Source organism: Bactrocera tryoni, chromosome 3 (assembly GCF_016617805.1).
Source record: "Bactrocera tryoni isolate S06 chromosome 3, CSIRO_BtryS06_freeze2, whole genome shotgun sequence".
Lineage (NCBI taxonomy): Eukaryota > Metazoa > Arthropoda > Insecta > Diptera > Tephritidae > Bactrocera > Bactrocera tryoni.
Genome location: NC_052501.1, coordinates 14,472,311 through 14,492,359, shown reverse-complemented (window position 1 = coordinate 14,492,359; position 20,049 = coordinate 14,472,311).

Below are 20,049 nucleotides of genomic sequence, written 5' to 3'. Positions count from 1 at the left end.
TTTATTCATTTTTCTGTGGAGTTATTAAGTGATTTGTCCGACTAGAAGTTTTTTCCATTTAATGTTATTCAAATTTGAAGTTAATTAAAATAAATGCATTCCACAGTATTTAATTAAATTAATTAAATTTCCTCTCTTCTCTATGCGGAAAGAAAAACCGAATAAAACATTGCGAAATTCAGACAAATTGAAAACATTCCACGTGAATTTATGCGCCAAAAAGCAAATAAGCGCAAGCGAAAAAGTCCTCATCAAATTTCATTTCCTCAACTTTATCACCAGCAAAATCAATGGCAGTTAGCATCTGCTTTGCGGCAGCAACGGGACCGCACTGTGGCAACTCGCTTGCCGACAATCGACAAAATCGGACAACTGCGTGCTTGAATGCTGGCGCCGGAAGGCAGACGCCGCAAAGTGCAAACTAACATATATTACATATACATACATCCATTACACACACACTTGCAGCAAAGTTGCTTGTGCGGCATTCAATGGCACATAAATCTCAAGGAAGCGACAGACACTTTTTCCCTCGCCATCAACTCAATTGCAATTGAACTTTGCTGAAGAAGTTCACAAAAAGAAGATGTTCATGACGACAACAGCAACAACAACACCAACGGCAACAACATTAGCCAAATAACATATGGTAGCAGACAGCTTCCTGTTTGACTACTGCAGATGCGCACAATCGTAATGCAGCGCCAAACACGCACACATACACGAATATACATACACAAATTTATTTACATATATATACACAAATGCTTGGCTTGAGTGTGAAAAAAAGAATTATTTGCAAACAAACGACTTAAGACACAAACCTGTTGCAAAACAATAAAAGCAAGAAGGGAGCAAATTTGGTGGGTGCTCTGTTTTGGTGACCCTAGGCGGAAAACTTTAAAGTGGTTGTGGTGTTACTGGGATGAAGAAGATTTGCTACCATATTAAGTTATTATGGCTTGAAAAGAACTTCTTAAGTTTGATTAATATACATTTTTATATTACAAAAACTGTAAATACATATTTTAAGGTGGGTTGTTGAGCTGTGGGATAAGAACATAGTCACAGGAACTTAAGTTTTCGAAACCAGTTGAATAAGAGAAGATGAGGGTCTGAGTAAAAAAATCGTTTCTTCTTTTATATTCAACAAAATTTTCTGGTAGACATCTCAAGAAATGTATCTCCTAGTATAGTTTACTCCAAGTATAGTGTGGAATTCTTTACAGAAATGGTCTCCATCAATGTTTTCGTAGACCGCACCATTCAACGCTTATTTTTTCATGAATTTTATAACTCGCACAAAAGAATTATGACTGAACATTATGATTAATGCAGTGTTCTATAACAATGTAACAGGTCAATTGGAAAGTCTCCGGCCTGACACAAAGATAGTGTTATATTTGTGTTATATAGAAGGATGGGCACATAAATTAAAACGACAGTTATTTTCAAAATTGATCAGAATTTTAAAAATATGTTGCAAATATGTTTCACCGTTACTTACTGCTCTAATTGTTATCTCATTTATTGTTAACTTTAGTGTTGAGTTGTTTAGTCGAAGAGACCGAATCCCATGACGTCGTCTTCCTCGGACACCGACTCCTCCTTTTTGGCTTCTTCTTAGTACTAAATTTTAAGAGTTTTAGTTAGCCCTAATCTTCCAAAGGTGCGTGTCAAATTTGACAGCTGAGTGCGATTTAACATTATTTGTTATTGTAAAAAATGGGTAAAATGGAATTTCGCTTGATAGGTGGCGTAGTGGGTTTCAGAGCTACAAAAAAATGTATTTTTACGATTTTTTTAAATTTAAACAATTATATGTTTTAAAAATATAATATGGCATATCAAAGGTTCATATTTGAACAATGTCTCCTGAAACTTTGATATAGAAATGTTGAAATTTCAGCCGTTGAGACCTCATCTCCCTAGGTGTCTCACAAAAACAGAGCTCTTGCCGTGAACAGCATAACTTATTATTGATTCATCTAAAATTAAACAAAAAAAAACAAAAAAAAACAAAAAAATTATCCGTTAGTATATATAAACCTTGTGTTTGAACGAAGGAAATAAATTTTTTTTTGGTCAAATTTTCGTCATTTATTGGCTTAAAAACATAAGCTGTAATGAAAAAAGTCCTTTGCTCAATATCTAGGTAATGTTATTTTCAAGATGTGTACACAATTCGAACTAAAACGGTCCATAACTTTATATAGTAAATTAAATTTTCAAACCCACCTAACCCCTTAATAAATACTGCCCCTTGAAGGGAAAAAATACAGTTGAAATCAAAATTTGGCTTGATGACGAGTTTCGGGATACTTCCCCAGGAAAATCAACCGTTAAGGATTGGTATGCTAAGTTTAGACGCGGTAAACTGAGCACAGTGAACGCAGTGGACGCAAACAGGTTGTTCCCAACGAAAACATCAAAAAAGTTCACAAAATAATTGATTAAATTAATTAATCACCGTAAAGTGAAGTTTTTCAAATTAGCAGACACTGTAAAGATATCCACTGTATGTACCTTTAGATCATATCATTGACGAATATTTGGATATGAGAAAGCTCTTTACAAAGTGTGCACCGCGCAAGCTCACTTTTGACCAAAACCAACGACGAGTTGTTGATTCAGTGCACTGTTTCGAGCTGTTCAAGTGTAATAAACTCGTTTTTTTGCATCAATATGTGGCAATGCATGAAACATGGCTCTATGATTTCACTCCGAGGTCCAATCGACTGTTACCCGAGTGGACTACACACGATAAACCGATCCCAGAGCATGAAAAGAAACAACAGTTGGCGGACAAGGTTATGGCGCCTATAGTTTGGGAAGCGCATTGTTAAATTTTAATTGACTACCTTGTAAAAGGAAGAATCATTAAGAGCAACTATTATGTCGACGAAATCGTTGAAAAACGGCCGCATTTTAAGAAAAAGAAAGTGCTTTTTTTCTAGGCAATTCTTCGAGCCACAAACCAGTGAAAACCATTACAAAAATCCATTAATTGGGCTTCAAATTGCTACCACACCCACCGTTTTCTCCAGATCCGGCCCCAATGGCCATTTCTGTTCCCAAATCTCAAAAGAATGCTAGCTGGAAAGAAATTTTCATCGCATGAAGAGGTAATCGCTGAAACTGAGGTCTGTTTTGAAGTAAAGGACAAATTGTGTTATAAAAATGATATCGAAAAATTGGAGGACTACTATAATCAGTGTAGCAACCTTGAAGGGAATTATGATCAATAAAAAATGTTGCTAAAAAATGTGTTTTACTATGGTGACATATTATTTGTCTGGCGATTTTTATCATGGAAATTGATTCAAATTTTTCCTATGGAGTCACAGCTACAGAATCGTTGAAAATATTCTAGCTTGGTTGTGATTAACTTTTTGGTCAAGCAGATTTGTGTCCCTCTGACTTTTATCTGTTTTCGCAACTGAAAACTCCATCAATGAAGACCATCCCTGCCCGGGTATAACAAGTCTATGGAAAATTGAATTAATAGTTGGCAAGCTTGTATTGCTTGGAAATCAGCCAATTTTTAAGGTGATAATAAATATATATATTTAAATACGCGAAAATGTTGTGTTCTTATCAGTCCAATTTCAAGTGGTGAAATTTTATCAGACAAGAGCAAAATCCTAAAGGTTTAGAATCGAATTAAGCAGTTTTTAGCTAAGTGAGTTAAGAGTAACATATTCATTGCTATCTTCATACTCTTTAAAAATGCTTTTTACTAATATTTCTTCTACAACCTTTACTTAACCTAAAACCGATACCCACAATCTTAAGAAATTATTAGAATTTCATGTACTTTACCGTAAACTGCATACAAAAATATGTAAATAAACAAACTAAGCAAAAAGAGACGAAAAGCGAGAGAAAAAGCAAACAGATTACAAAATCACAAACTCGCTAGAAAACCAACAAAAGCAACGCAACGCTAACAGCATAAGTTCGAGTTCAAGCAAAAACTGCCGGTTGCAACAGCGCAGTGACGGAAAACCGTTGTTGAAAGATGCCAAAAACTAACAAGAATCGCCGTGGCGTGATGGCTAAAATCAACACATGCTGTTGTTGCTTAGCGCTCGAGTACCTTGACTGTGCCACCGAGTGCCGCACGCCACACACCGCTTGCCACACTGCCACCGATTACCGTCTCGCAGCGGCTGCTGCCGTTTTTTATTACAGTTGAAATTAACTTTGACGGCAAAAAACTACCGAGTGTTGTTGTTACTTCGCCAAAGCAGCAGCAGTTGTAAATTATGCCGGCGCATTCAAGCGCCTGCCCGTTGCTGCATTTGCTGCCGCACGCTGCCGCCTTGACAGTCGCCCATGTTGCTGCGGAAATCGCCGTTTTTCTGCTCGTTTTTCATTTCAATTTTCATGTATGCCGCCGTCGCTGTTGTTGTTGTGTGTACATAGTCGTTTTGCAATAGTGGTTTCTATGTAAGCGCGCTTGTGGTAGCTGTTGGTGTTGTTGCTTTTGCGTCACAGCACTTGCTGTGTGTAGACCGTGTGCTTTATTGCCAGGGCATTTTCCAGTTTTTGCGCTTTTGAATTTGCAGCGGCTCGTCATTTGCCAATAAGTACATATGTATGTGCGTATGTTTTGTTGTTGTGTATTTATTGTTCAATAAAGCGGTTGTAAATTTTAGCAAATGTTGTCATTGTCAAATAGCAAACAGTTCACATAAGCTTCAATTTGTACGACGCCTTGCTTTTGGAAAAGGCGGACGGTAAATGTGAGTGGCGAGTCTGGCGGTCTGGTGGGCGTTTATTTGGGAAAATCTGTAATGAAATGTGCTCAAACGACGAAAAAAAAGTACGCAACTATGGTTGATTGAAGAGCTGGTTTTTGCACTTGGGTGGCGTAATAGCTTCTTACTTGTTGGTCAAAGGATGAGGAAATTTGCGTATTTTATTCGAAACCATACAAACTAATAGATCAAAATCAAGCTAAAGACCTTGCTACAATATATATTGATTCCTTACTATGTAACCTTAAATGAATTTAAAGTATTTTAATATTAGCTCATTAGTTTTGTATGTCATTAATAATGAGTATTCAATAAGAGCGCTATAAACTACTTTTAAATAAAACAAAAATGGTTAGCGATATCAATAAAATTCTTTATTCCTATGAAAGGACATTCGATACCATTAAGTATGAAACTCGATTTCTTTTGCAACCACATATTTTCCAAGTCCATATCATCCAATTCGGGCCAAAAATATTCATTTATCATTGATCGGTAGCGATTCCCATTAACGTCCCGGTCTTGATCATCACTGAAAAAGTACGGCCCAATGACGCCGCTGGCCCATAAACTGCAGCAAATCGTAATTTTTTCGGGATGCAATATTTACTTATGGAGTACATGTGGATTGCTGCCTGACCAATAACGCATACTTTGCTTATTGATGAAGCCATTCAGCCAGAAATGAGCTTCATCACTAAAGATGATTTTTTGATGAAAATCCTGATCATTTTCAAGTCCTTGCCGTTGCTCAGCCCAATTCACGAACATACGACGATTCTTGTGGTCCAGTGGCTGCAGCTCTTGCGTCAATTCGATCTTGTAAGGATGTAGGCCAAGATCTTTTCGCCACAACGCCGTCACAGAGATGCCCAACACTTGAGAACGACGTGTGAGGGACTGATTTGGGTCTTCCTCAATTGATGCGCTAGCGGCAGCAATATTCTCGCCACTACGAGCACTTCTTTGTCTCACTGGCATGGGAACATTTTGTGCTATGCATAGATCTGCTGCTCCGGAGTGCAGTCTCGTTCAGAATAGAGACTATGCATTTTGATAGTAAGGCGGCGATCCTGGCCTTGAGCTCACTGGTCGTGCATTCATGACTTGTTAAAGAAAGTCTAACGCCGCTCTTAGTGCCATCGAGTAATTTTGTGGTAAATCTAGTTAGGTTGTTAGGCCACAACGGATCCGCAGGTAATGCAAAAGTGACAATCTGGCAAGAAAAGACATCTACCATTAGAATGTAAAAGGATCAATGCTCTTTGGGCTTTCTACGACAGGCAAACTGGGCTTCGCGGGGGATTGGCTAGCGCTAGGTTCCTTTCCTATTAGTTCCTTTTGACTTAAGGTGAATCGCAAGAGCTGAAACATATAAAGCTATAATACAGAGTTAAAAATTTCTTCAATTATTACTGCTCCTTTAAATAGACCAGAATAAAGCCTTTCAACTTATTTTTCGACCTTATTAAATATATTTAATTTGAAATTATATATCAGATTATGTTTCACAAGTATCATAGAATCCTCACTGCGAAGTTGTTGATGCCCGAAAGTTATTTGAAGCGACGATGTGCCCAAGCACATTTTATTACATAATTATATAAAGCTCATATTAGAGACATTTTGAGTACATGATTTTATAGTGTCCGTAAAAATAACAATCGAGACATGTAAGACAATGATCTTACGTTCAAAAGAGGCTTTTTCATCTCTCGAATTTATCCAATTAATTTTTTCCTTAAGCTTTTATGGCTTCAATTTAATTTTAATGACGGCATTTCGAATTTGCGGTTATTGCTTCACTTTGGAAATTCCTCAGCTGCAGGAATACCACAGCTTTGCTTGCTTTGTCCGAATGTGTTACGCACAATTTCTTTACTTTCGATTTAGCGCCTCTGGTCATTTGCATTTGACAAATTGTCAAACCGGTGTGGTTGTTGCAGTTGTTGTTTTTTCGAATCTGCAAACAAGACGAATAAAAGCTTCGCTAAGCCTGACAAATACGCGTGGCCGATTGGAATGAGGATTATATATGCTGCATACACACACATGCTTTTATAAGAGTTGAGGGTGTGTCATGGCGTATGAGTGTTTTTTTTTATTGCAATAAAAGTGATGTAAGAAACATCTGGTTTACATAGGCGTGTGCTCACTTGCTGGCTCCAACTCTTTTAAGTTGCGTATGCAACAGTCAGCTGATTGAAGAAGTCAAGATGTTGCATGACACGAGATTTGAAATAAAAGATTTAAATAATACTTTGGTATAAATATAAGCTAAACGCGAATTGATATCTTAATCAAATATATCCAAAACTCGCTGAAATCATTAAAGGGCATAACAGCTGACGTTTATAAAAAGTGTATGGAGCTTATTTAGTATGTGATAACAAATATTTTTGTTAAAATAGGTGAAAATTAAAATTTTCGTCAGATGGTGGCTGGTACTCTAAAAATCACAAAATAAGTTGTTGGACACATTGTTCATAAAAATTGTGCTTCCGAAAGTTCGGAGTTGTCAGTCGCAGTTTTGATGCCAATTCGTGAAAATTAGTGCAATATTGCACCATTATTTCAAGTCAGAGATCAAAAGGCAGGCAGAATTTCATGAGTCGCGCTTGCAATGGCTTCCACATCAATTGCAATTTTTGGATCTAACCTCCAGCGATTTTTCCCCATCAGAACTTTTCTTCCTGTTTGCTAAGATTAGTAAAGTCCAAGTTGAGGATTTGGAAAGTAGAGTAGTACTATGTGAATGTAATCAACAAAATGATCTTCCTGGTCAATTCAAGTGATCGTGATGCGCTCGTTTAAAGCATAAAGGAATGACACTGCACACTCGTTCCTTCGCGCTCCCTCTCAATTGATGACTTTTTTCTTAAATTCAATGAAAATATCTTGTAAAAATTAATGAGCTACTTTATTTTATGCATTTCACTACAGAGTTACATCAAATGTCTTCGATTGCGGCTTCAGACAGTATTTTATGTAACAAGTGAAAATACCACTTACCGAGTCGCGTCATTTCTTCAATTACTGTGTGAAAATACCAATCAAAAATGCCCATGTAAATAAAAACAACTACAATAACAATAAAAAAAGAGCATTGATAACAATAATATTCATTACCGAGCCAAGTCAACTTACACGAACAACAACAACTCCTCGTTGAAAGCCTGTGTATGTTTATATACGTAAGGCGCTTAACCTCAATATGCTTAGTACGCAAGTGCAAGTAATGGTCTTTAAGTTAAGCACTTAAATGTAACATTAATAAGAAAAAGTGCTTGCATATACGAGCTTGTGTGTATGTATGTAAATTTTATATGGTCGAAATTTTTCTTTGGAATAATATTTTTCTTTAATTTTATTTCAAGGTTTTTTGTTTTGAAAACTGAACCCGCTCGACCTTCCCAAGCGACATTGCTTCGCTCTATGGGCTCTTGAAATGTTCCAAGTATATCCGACGTTTTCGAGCCAAATTTTGTTCAGCGATGATGACCATTTCCGGCTGAATAGGTATATAAACAAGCAAAATTGCAACCTGAAGAGATCAAGAGCTGCCATTTCATCTACAAAAAACAACAGTTTAGTGTGTATTGTGAGCCTGTGGAATCATCTGTCCATTTTTCTTCAAAAATGATACCGGAGAAAACGCAACCGTCAATGGCGATCGTTATCGCGCCATGATAACCGACTATTCGATGCCTGAAATTGAAGCTCGGGATTTCGGCGACATTTGGTTTCAATAAGACGCCACCAATTTCCACAGATCGCTTCAATAAAAAGACTTATTGAGAGAACATATCAGTGAGCAAATAATCTCACGATTAGGGTCGTTCGATTGGCCACAAAAGATCGTGTAACATCACACTGTTAGACTTTTTCTTGAGAGGATATGTAAAGTCTAAAGTCTATGCGGAAAATCCCACTTCGATTCCGGTCTTAGAGCAAAACATCACGCGTCTTATTCGTCAGTTACCAGTCGAAATGCTCGATCGAGTCATTTAGAATTGGACTCAATGGATGGACCATTTGAGACGTTGCCGTGAATAAAAATAGCATCAAGGTATTTCATCATCAGACGCGTTTAGGTGTCTGATCATAGCCGTATCGCTGCCAACTACAAAACCGATGAGCTGAGCAGAGGGGGCGCCTTACCCTTCTCCCATCGGATCAAGTTAAATCTTCAGTGGAGTTTTGCGCTCTAGCACTGGAGCACTTCAGTAGTTCTACTAACTACATGCCCTTAGCATTTACTTACTTAGTTCATCATGCCGCAATCGAAAGGGTTCTTACTGGACACTGACCAAAAGGCTTTCAGTCCAGTCTTTGCTAAACTGACGCTGAAACACCCTGTCAACTTGGACAAAATACGAAAATTCGTGTGCTAAACTTTTCTTCTTCTTCTATATTGGCATAGGTAATAGCCGAGTTTACAACAGAGCGCCAGTCGTTCTTCCTCTATGCTGTTTAACTCCAATCGCAGATTCCAAGTGAAGCTAGCTCCTTCTCCATCTGGTCTTTCCAACGGAGTGGAGATCTTTCTCTGCCTCTGCTTCCCCCGGCGGGTACTGCGTCGAATACTCTCAGAGCTAGAGTGTTTTCACCCATCGCAGGACATGACGTAGCCGTTGTTTATTCGCTGAACTATGTCAATGTCGTCGCATATCTCATACAGCCCATCGTTCCATCGAATGTGATATTCGCCGTGGCCATAAATCTTTCGCAGGACTTTTTTTTCGAAAACTCATCAGATGTTGTCTTTGTCCATGCCTCTTCTACATATAACAAGAAAGAAATAATGAGCGACTTATAGAGTTTTTGTTCGTCGAGAGAGGACTATACTAAACTTTTCGTGAATTTTTAATTCAGTCATATCTTGGAAGAGTGTTGCCATCTATAGAAAAACTATACCTTTTTTATCTTTTCTATTGTGGGATTCAATATATTCATAAGGCTAAGTCTAAGTTAAGCAGTAACCATTACAAAAATATTTTAAATAATCGACTTAAGCGGTTTTTATGGAAGGCTAGCATTTGAAGAAGACCTCGTTGCTCGTGCTGGAATTTTATTACACATAATTGTTTTATTTTAAAAGGCAATTAAATGCTACCGCCTAGTCAGCTTTAATAGCTTGGCTGGCGTTTAAAATACTCATTGCTTCCTACATTACAACTTCACAGCATTTTTGGCAGCGAAGGATGAACACGTCCGTGCAGGTGTAGCTATGACAGTGCCAATGTGTCTGTGTTTGTGTGTGAGCAATTTTCTGCACAAACGAGATGGGCAGGAGGCCAGCAACTGGTCGCCAGCGAATCAGTACAAGCATTCAAACAAAACTGTAAATGACACAGTTTCTTAAGTGGCTGGCTGACCTTCCAAAGGCATAGGCATTTAACACAGTTATTTACAAAAACTAAGAAAAAAATATTGAAAAAAAATATAATTTTTGTTATTTTAATTAAATGCAATAAATGCTCATAATTGCAGGTAGAAAAGCGAGTTCATGAAAAGAAACAAATAAAAGACGCAATATGCAACAACGATTACAACAAAGCAACTGGGGTTGAATGTAGATGTGTGTGTATGTGTGTGTTTGCATATGTCACATACACATGTTTGTGTCAAGCGCGTGATGTCGCTGTGTCGTTCAACCGTAAATAGGCTTTTGTGGCAGAAGAAGTAGCAACAATGAATTAAATCCAACGCATTGCAACGCACAGCACAAAATTGCATAAGATTCGCAATGAAAGGCAATTGTAATGCCGCTACGTAAGCCATGAGTGTGATAAAAGTCACGACAACAACAAAAACACCTGCAATGCGAAACGATTTTAAAAGCTGCAGACTCTGGCTGCGAAAGTTGCCAACGATTTCAGGCACACCTGACAACGTGCTGGGCGATGAGCAACGAGCAACAATTGCAGATGCGCGCTTTTGGCGGTGAATAAGGTTTACGCATGCGCACAAACATACGCTGGATTGCTGGCAGGCAAATCTGCGCGTACTATTGCGCATGCGCGTAACTGGCAAGTGTAACCAGTAGCCGGTAGAGAGGCAGCGGCAGCGGCAGCAGTAATGACAATGTAAATATATATATATATATATATATACATATATCTGCGTGCGTGTGTATTTTTGGGATGCGAGCAATTAAAGAAAGAAATTGCAAAACTGCAGCAGAAAAGTCACATAAAGAGTGGCTGAAGAAATGTTTATGTCTTCGTTTATATGTTTGAGAGGCCCTTACAACGGCAGTAACCACACATTAAATGAGTTGAAATGTAAGCATTGCGTTTGTAAAAAATTATTTTTGAATTTTTTCTGTAATATTTATGTACATATGTTTTTGGTATCTTCTCTGCTGCTGCTTCATCTTCTTCTGCAAATGCAAAATTTTAATTGTTAACTGCGGCATAACAAAGTGAGCGCAATGCGGTGTAGTGGCTCAGCGCCAAACAAGTTCAGGTTCAATACGAGAAAAACAACAACAAAAAAAAACTGTTTTAATAACAACAAAGACACGAACAAGCTGTTAAAATAAAGACACATACGTCTTTATGATATATTAAAAAAATAACAAAAATTAAAATTGAAAATGAATAAAATAAAAAAAGAGCAAGAGAAACAACGTCTAGTTGCACCGAAACTATAATAGCCACTGCACTTTTTATAGCATGAAAGAGCATAAAGAGACCTTTATCTTGATTGTGATCGTTCAGTGATGGTACCTTTGGTCAATTATCCACTCCGAATTTGGTGAAGATATCTTTTCAAATGCAAAAGTTTTCCATGCGAGCACTGTATAAGCTACAGTGGTCCGATGTCGGCGGTTTTGGTGAAAGGAGAGCTCTTTGGAGGTATAAGGATATATGCAAAATTTTAGATCGATATCTTTAAACCTGAAGGACTAGCTAGCGTGTATACAGACAGTCGGACTAACAAGCATATCTAAATCGACTCAAACCCCGATTCAGAAAGAACATTCTTCGGCATTGAGTCCAATTTTCGATGTATCGTTCGAGCATTTCGACCGGTACCTGGTAAATAACACGCGTGATGTTTTGCTCCAAGGCCTGAAACGAAGTGGGAGTGTCCGTACAGACTTTAGACTTGACATACCCCTATAGAAAAAAGTCTAACGGTGTGATATCACACGACCTTGGTGGTGAATTGACCAGCTCAAAATGTGAAATTATCTGCTCACCAAAGTGTTATCTCAATAAATCTATTGATTGAAGCGATGTGTGGGAAGTGCCAGCGTCTTGTTTAAACGAAATGTCACCGAGATCCCGAGCTTCAATTTCAGGCATCACACAAAACCCTTGTTTTTCATGTATGAAATGACAGCTCGTGAATATCTTCAGCTTGCTCTTTGTCTCAAAGGTGGCAATTTTGCTTGCTTACATACCCATTGAACTAGAAATGGGCGTTATCGTTGAACTAATTTTGTCTCGAAAACGTCGGATCTATTTGGAACCTTTCAAAAGGTCATAGAGCGAAGTGATGTCGCTTGGGAGGGTCGGCTCACGCGTCATCTGTCAAAAAATGGCTATTGAAAAAAGTATCTCTGCTTGGATCACTCGTTAATTTATATAATTATTTTATAACCTTGATGCTTGAATTATTTGTTTACAAAATGTTATTAACTATTTACCCACCCTAATAATATTTGCTACCATGCAATAATACAAGTGACAATACGAAACTAAAAATATAATTTCATAAATTGCAAAAAATGTGCAAATTAATTAATAGTTTTAATATGTTATAGGTGGCTTTTGGCAAATCGACGTTTGTCGTTATAAATGCGTAACCAAATTGAAAGCAGAAACCTGCGTCTTCTTGTCTTCTTCACACTTAGCGTTTAGCGAACGTAAACCATGCACCAGACGACGGTTTCACGATAATTAATGCAAATTAAAGCAAACAAGAGCCAGAATGTGGTGATTGTACAGTAACGGATGACATATGTATAGATGGCATACATATCTATTTCATAAGGTATGTATGTTGTTCAAATTGCATGGAATTTTTTTCGGTGTTATGAAATGTTTAATTTGCGCGCTCATATTTCCTAAAATTGGCTAAGTCAGCATGTTTCTTATTTTACGTTTTTGTTTATTATTTCGTCTGACGACACTTTGGAGTGTTTATTAAAAAAATTATATATATAGATATATGTTACAGATATAAATTTAACTTTTACTGTGTTCGAATTAGTTGCAAAAATAATAAATTGCAAATTTATTCAGTTCCTGCTAAAAACTCATACAAATGGTCAACATTATGGATGCTTTTATTGTGGAATATTTTAAATATTTCATTTTAATATTTATCGCGTTTCTAATTTTTCCGTCTGCAAATTAATTTTATTACTAAAATTGGGGTCATTTCGTTTGCTTTCATGTTGGCAACTTAAAGTTTCACTACTCATCTACATAGATTCGTAATATTAAACTAGAATCAAACTCTTTGCGATGCTTTTTTGCGATTTTTCTTAATTTTTGGTAAAAGTTGTGTTCTGGAATTTAGTAAAAATATTTCTAACTCAACATAGAACTTAAGCTCACCTCCTTCTAAGAGAATATGACTTCAACATCGGGGCATCAGATCGTTCGAGAACTAATTTTTTGGTGGATGTTCAACTTCTAGAAAATAGTAGTTCCATTTTTGAACTCAGTAAAAGATGTCCGGTGATTCCTGAACGTGTGATTTCTTCAAACTATGCCTGGAGAAAATAATATTATCTTCAAAGCTAAATAGAGAGGGTCGATCTTTTATAAGACTGTACAGCTGTTGGTCTACGCTCATGATATTGGTATCACGGGCCTCAAACACGTGTCGTTAGTTCTGTTTTTTCCAGACTGGAAAATGAAACGAAAGAGGACAAGACGAAATATCTCCTATCATCAGAACACAGTAATCGCATTCGCGACTTGGCTTACACGTCACTGTCGACAGTCATAACTTTGAAGTCGTAGATAATTACGTCTATCTTGGAACCAGCGTAAACACCAATAACATATCAGTTTGGAATTGTAACGCAGAATAACGCTGGTTAGGTCACGTTGTCAGGATGGATGGAAGTATTCAAGGCAGTATCCGCCGGTGAAAGCTGAGGAAGAGGTAGCCCTCTACTTTTTTCAAGGACCTAGGTGCACATGGTATTTCCAATTAGCTGCAAATGGTGAAGAAATGAAACGATTGGCCATCTGTTACTGATTCAGCTATAACCGCATAAGCGGTGTCTACTCCAGTAAAGCAGAAATACTGCCCATTGTTAAGGTGATCACAAATGATTTTTATTGTCAAAGACAATGGTGTATTTGCAGGCATCAGAGAAAATATAATTTATGATTACGAGATTATTTTTCCAAAACTATTATTTTGAATTCGCTAAAGTCGGCCATTATTACTCTCTAGGATTGTTTCTGCAATGTTATACTGCTTTCTGAAGACTAATACTATTTGGAAAGTAAAATTCAAAGGCATACTACTATTAGCAAAAAATAGTAAGACTTTGTTCAAAATTTTAAAGTTCTCAATTTATTCTTCAAATTTTATTCATTCCCTTGGCTCCAATTTGTGCCAACGTTTTTTCCAATCCTCGAAACAGTTGTTAAAACCTTTTTCCGGAATAGCCTTCAAAGAGCGTAACGATTCACGTTTGATGTTTTCAATTGACTTGAAACATTTTCCTCGGAGCGGTAGTTTGAGTTCGCTGAATAGCCAGAAGTCATACGGAGCTAAACGACGATATTGGTTGAAAATTTTGGGAAAATCTCACGAAGAATCAGCGCAGTATCGTGGAGCAAAAACCAAGAGTTGTCGCCCATCATTTCGGACTCTTTTTACGAAGCTTCGAGACGCATAACACTCAAATAGTTGTTCTTGTCGACAGTTTGGTCGATTGGAAGGAAACTGGAGCTCACGACACCTCGATAATCGAAGAGAATTGTCAATCTAACTTTCGTTTTTGACCTGAAATGACGTGGTTTTTTCGACTTTGGTTCTCATTTGCAGCGATATTCGGCCGATTGATTATCCGTTTCAGTGTTGTAAACATAGATCCAACACTCGTCTCCAGTAATAATACGTTTCAAGACATCCGATTGTCGGAAAGCATTACTCAACAGACTTTAACGAGACTGTTTTTTTTCAAAAAAATTTTAGAACTAGTCGGGCTTTCACTTTTCTTAGACTTAAATTATCTTTCAAAATGGTTTTCACTGAGACCTTCGATATTCCAGTGAGATGCCAGTGAGATACCTGACTGTTAATCGTTGATTCTCAAAGCACCAATTCCTTTATTTTATTGACGTGTTGATAATTAGTTGATGTTGATGGGCGTCCTGGACGTGACTCGTCGTCAACGCGTTCTCGAACTTCTTTGAATAATTTTTACCATTTAAAGACACTTGCTCGCGACAAATAAATATCACGGAAAGTCTTTTCCAATATTCTGAACGTTTCGGCACAGGCATACCGATCTAGAAAAAATTTATTTCGATGAATAAATTTTCGCGCCAAATTTAAATTAAGAAGTCTTATTGTTTTTTGCTCATAGTAGTAAAATCTTTAAGAGAACTTTGACATAACATTATATATAATCTAAAAGTTAAGTTTAATAACTTTTAACCTTTCTTTGTTAATTAACAATTTCATATGAGAAATCTATCACCCTAATACTAATACTATTACCAACATACATACATATACCTATAAAACAGTAGTCTGTCCGCTTATTGGCGAAAAATTTGCATTTGTTTGGACAACAACACCAACACCGGCAAGCGAACCCGCTACGTCATTATATGCAAATTTCTTGCCGCCAATTGTGCGGGCGATTCGCCGCTGCGGCGATTGTTGTAGCTTTGCTTTTATCTGCTTCAAAGCCCAGCGCAAGTGTGAGCGCGTCTGTAATTGTTGCTTTTGCTTTGTCATCGTTGCCTTGGTTCGGCATGTTTTTTGTGTGCAGAATTTATTACAACATGTTGTTATGCCCTAAACAACATGAAACAACAATGAGAAACCAGCCAATAAACAGCGAAACGACAATGCCATTAATGGCTGCAACAACTGCTTAACAACAACAGTTACAACAACAACGAGCATAGCCGGCACGACAGCTGAGCTGAGCGCATTTTTATGACTTCCTTAGCTCGGCGATTTGCGCGCCCTTTTTTTGCGAACACCGCTGCAATTGCCATTGTTTCTCACTTGCTGTTTAGTGTTGTTGTTGTTGCAGTGTGCTGCTACAGCACACCGAGTGTGGTAATTACTGCGTAATGAGTATGTAATAAGAGTGAAACAAATGAAAAGTCTCACTCCTCACCACTGTCATTGCCACCGCCACCCACAACCTCAGAGGCAGATCGGGCATTGCGTGTGAGAAATGTTAATGGTGCGAAATTAGTGTGCTTTTGTTGTTGTTTGGTGTGTAAATTATGTAAGTTTAGTCACGGCATCCCCGTGTTTTGCTTTTGTTTTTGCTTTTGCGAGATGAAAACCCTCTCGCGGTGATGCTTCTCAAAGCGCAGCACATAATAATTCGTCACACTCGCCTTTGGTTTTTACACGCACCATAAAATGAACCAACGAAATGTGTAATTTCTGAGATAAGCGTAACACTTTTGAACCAAATTTAAATTTAACGCTTCTTCATGGCATTTTATACTCACCCAACTTGTTGCTGCAGAGTATAATTGTTTTGTTGATCTAACGGTAACGATCAACATAATCGGCCTACTGAGCGTACTATTGACAACACCAACACGCATTTTGAGACTCATCATTCAATGTTGGATAATATTCCACCGAATAGACTACGTCCAGCACGCAGTGAAGAATATATAACAGCCGTAGCTGAGAGTGTACAGGATGATCGTGGAGAGTCGATTTGGCGCCGTTCGCAGCAACTCGGACTGACGTATGGAACGCACTGCTTGTGCAAGAACTGAAGTCGCTCAACCTTCCCAAGTGACGTCACTTCGCTCTATGGGCTCTTGAAAAGTTCCAAGAAGATCTGACGTTCTCCAGCCAAATTTTGTTTAGCGATGAGGCCTTTTTCTGGCTCAATGAGTATGTAAATCAGCAAAATTGCCGCATTTGGGTCGTAGAGCAACCTGAAGAGATTCAAGAGCTTTCATTTCATCCAGAAAAAACAACGGTTTGATGTAGTTTGTGGGCCGGAAGAATCATCGGACCATATTTCGCCAAAAATTATGCCAGTGAAAACGTAACCGTCATTGGCTACCATTATCGCTCCATGATAATTGGCTTTTTGATGGCTGAAATTGAAGCTCGTGATCTCGGCGACATTTGGTTTCAACGTGAAAGCGCCCCTTCACACACATCGCATCAATCAATGGACTTATTGAGAGAATACTTCGTTGAGCGGATAATTTCACGTTTTGGGCAGGTCGATTGGTCTCCCAGATATTGTGATATTGTACCGTTAGACATCTTCTTGTGGGGATATGTAAAGTCTATAGTCTCTGCGAACAATCCCGATTCGTTTCAGTCATCGAAGATTAGACTCAACGGATGGATCTTCAGACGTAGCCGCATTTAAAAATTATTATCCTCAAAATATAAATGCCAAAGAATGTTCTTTCGAATGGGAATAAACATTCCCTATTAAATTTTAAGTTTTTTGTCTTATGTTTACTTGATATTTTTTGACTTTAAACAGTTTATTTATGCCAACATCTACGATGTTTTAATGAAATTATGTGTTTTGCTTTATCACTAGCTAGGAATGAAATCGCTCTAAACCCCAATCCCTGATAGTATAAAGGCTTTAAACTGTAAAAATTGCGAAAGTATAAAATGTTCGGTTACGCTCTAACATAGCCCTTCCTTACTTTTTAGTTTTAACTTCTTTTCAACGCGTCTCGGAAGTTAGATATCTATAATTTGAATTAATAGCTATAATTTACAAGTTGCTATTGCCTCTAATTTAATTACCATAATTCTTGTAATAATTACAATTAGATGTAATCAGAAAGTGTCACAAATTGTATTCGGATTTTAGAGTGCGATTATTTTAATCTCAATTCATGAAGTATACCATCATATTTGGAGAAAGAAAAATATAATCTTCAATCTAATGTTTTAATATTTGTATAACAAAGAACTATCAAACGAAGTAGGAGCTTTAATAAAAGACCTAAACAGAAATGCCTCATAAATATATTAAATAAGAAATACCAAATTCGAGTAAAACCACCATTAAATAATGAACCCATAAATCGGAGAGCATTATTGTTCGAGGTTAGACCGATTTAATCGATGTCTGACAAAATGTGATAGAGTCACAGAGCCTGCTAGAAAAATAGAGGTAGAGTAATTCGTGAAACTATTTCACCAATATGGATCTTGGAAAAATACTGAACCGATTTTATCTATTTTTAATACAAGACCACATTATTGACGGGTAAAAATGCTCTCCGTATTTTAATACAAAGTACACGGGGTTTTTCGGTAAAAGGTCAGCCATAGACATCGCTATAATTAATGTGGTCTGATTTCTTAAGAAATCGTCTCAGTGCGAAATTTTTAAGAAATCGATTTTTCTTTGCATTATTGCATTTTGCGGATTGTATACACTGTAATAAAGATTCCCTCAAATTTTGAAATCGAAATGCAAATTATTACGGTCGCTACAGGGTTTCTTGTAGAAAGGGAACAGAGTGGGGAACATAGCGACTCCAATCTTTAAACGCGTTTTTCTCAGAATGGTGAAACGGTTTACACTCTCAAAAGAAGAGTTTTGAAGATATCTAGTTCCAATTTGGAGAGAACAATTTTAACGTCATTCCCTGTCGCGCTATGGAAGCTTTTATTTTTTTTAATCTTGCTATTTTCGGTACTTTTTGTTCAAACTGTCACCATTTTGTCAAATTTCAACAAAACAAAACAAGCTTCCATAGCGCGATAGCGACTTTCCTGCAAATTAATAAGCTTTTTGAAATTTTGGTTTTAAACCGAAATTGCGGCCGAAATCGTGGACATCGTACAATACCTGTTTTAAGTGTCATTGCAACAACTTATTTAACTTTTATACATTGAGACAAAAAAGCACTTGGAAATTGTAATTGAGTTCCCCGGGTAAGTAATATTTCAAAAAAATGTGTTTTTCTAAGTAGGTAGGACTGTCGTTAATTACTATGCCAAATATATGCCCACGAGTGGTACAAAACCTTTAAAGACGGTCGAGAGACGTTGAAAACATACCTCGTCGTCAAGACCTCTTCAACTCTTGAAAATATTAAAAACGTGAAGGATATGGTGCTTAAAAATCGTCCGGAAAGTGTTAAAGAGAAGGCAAGAAGGACCGAAATCTTTCGTGAATCCGTTCGAATAATTTTGGTTAATATTTTGGGTATGATACGCGTTCTTGCTCTACTCGTCTCATAGAGTTGAATTTTTTTTTCAAAAAGAGTACGATTGTGTTCGAATTTAAAGCAAAAAACGAAATGAATACCATCGATGCACCAATGTATTCACCAGATTTGGCTTCGTATGATTTTTTCCTGTTCCCTAAACTGAAATTGCTGCTTCGAGAGACCCGTTTTCAGTCAATCAAAGATATAAAATGGAATTCGCTCAAGGAGTTGAAGACCATCTAAAAAAGTGCTTATTAAAAGTGTTTTGAGAACTGAAAAAATCGTTGGCATTAGTGTATTACATCTGATAGGGATCACTTTGAAGCGACAAATATTTGATGAATAATTGAATATTTTGCGTTTTATTTACAATTTCCGGTTCCTTTTTTGTCACAATATATAATCACATATATATCTCAAAATAGTTGTCGCTTTATGGCGCAGGATATTAACTTCTAAAGCTACGTATACTTGTCAGGGAGGAAAAAAGTAAGTGTGTGTGCAACGAAAACTTTTTTTTGCTGTTCATGGAATCAGAGTCCCATATTTTTGAACATTGATTCTTATGTAAAATTGAACGAATCGTATGGAAAGGTCAGTTTTGAAAAAAAGTTGGTGGAAAAGCACAAAAAAACTTTTTTTTTTAAGTTTTTTTGGATTTTGAAAAATTTTTTGATTTAAAAAATATTTTTATCAGAAAGCTGAGTTTTTTTACATAAAATTGTGTAATTTCAAAATTTTTTGCATTTAATTTTCAGGTCGTTAAAAAATAAAAGAAATAGTAATTTTTTTGTTCGATCGGAATACGGGTACAAACCCGTGTCGCCAATTGATGGAACGGCCCATATGTATATACTATTTAGCTCTATAGCTCTATATACTATACATAT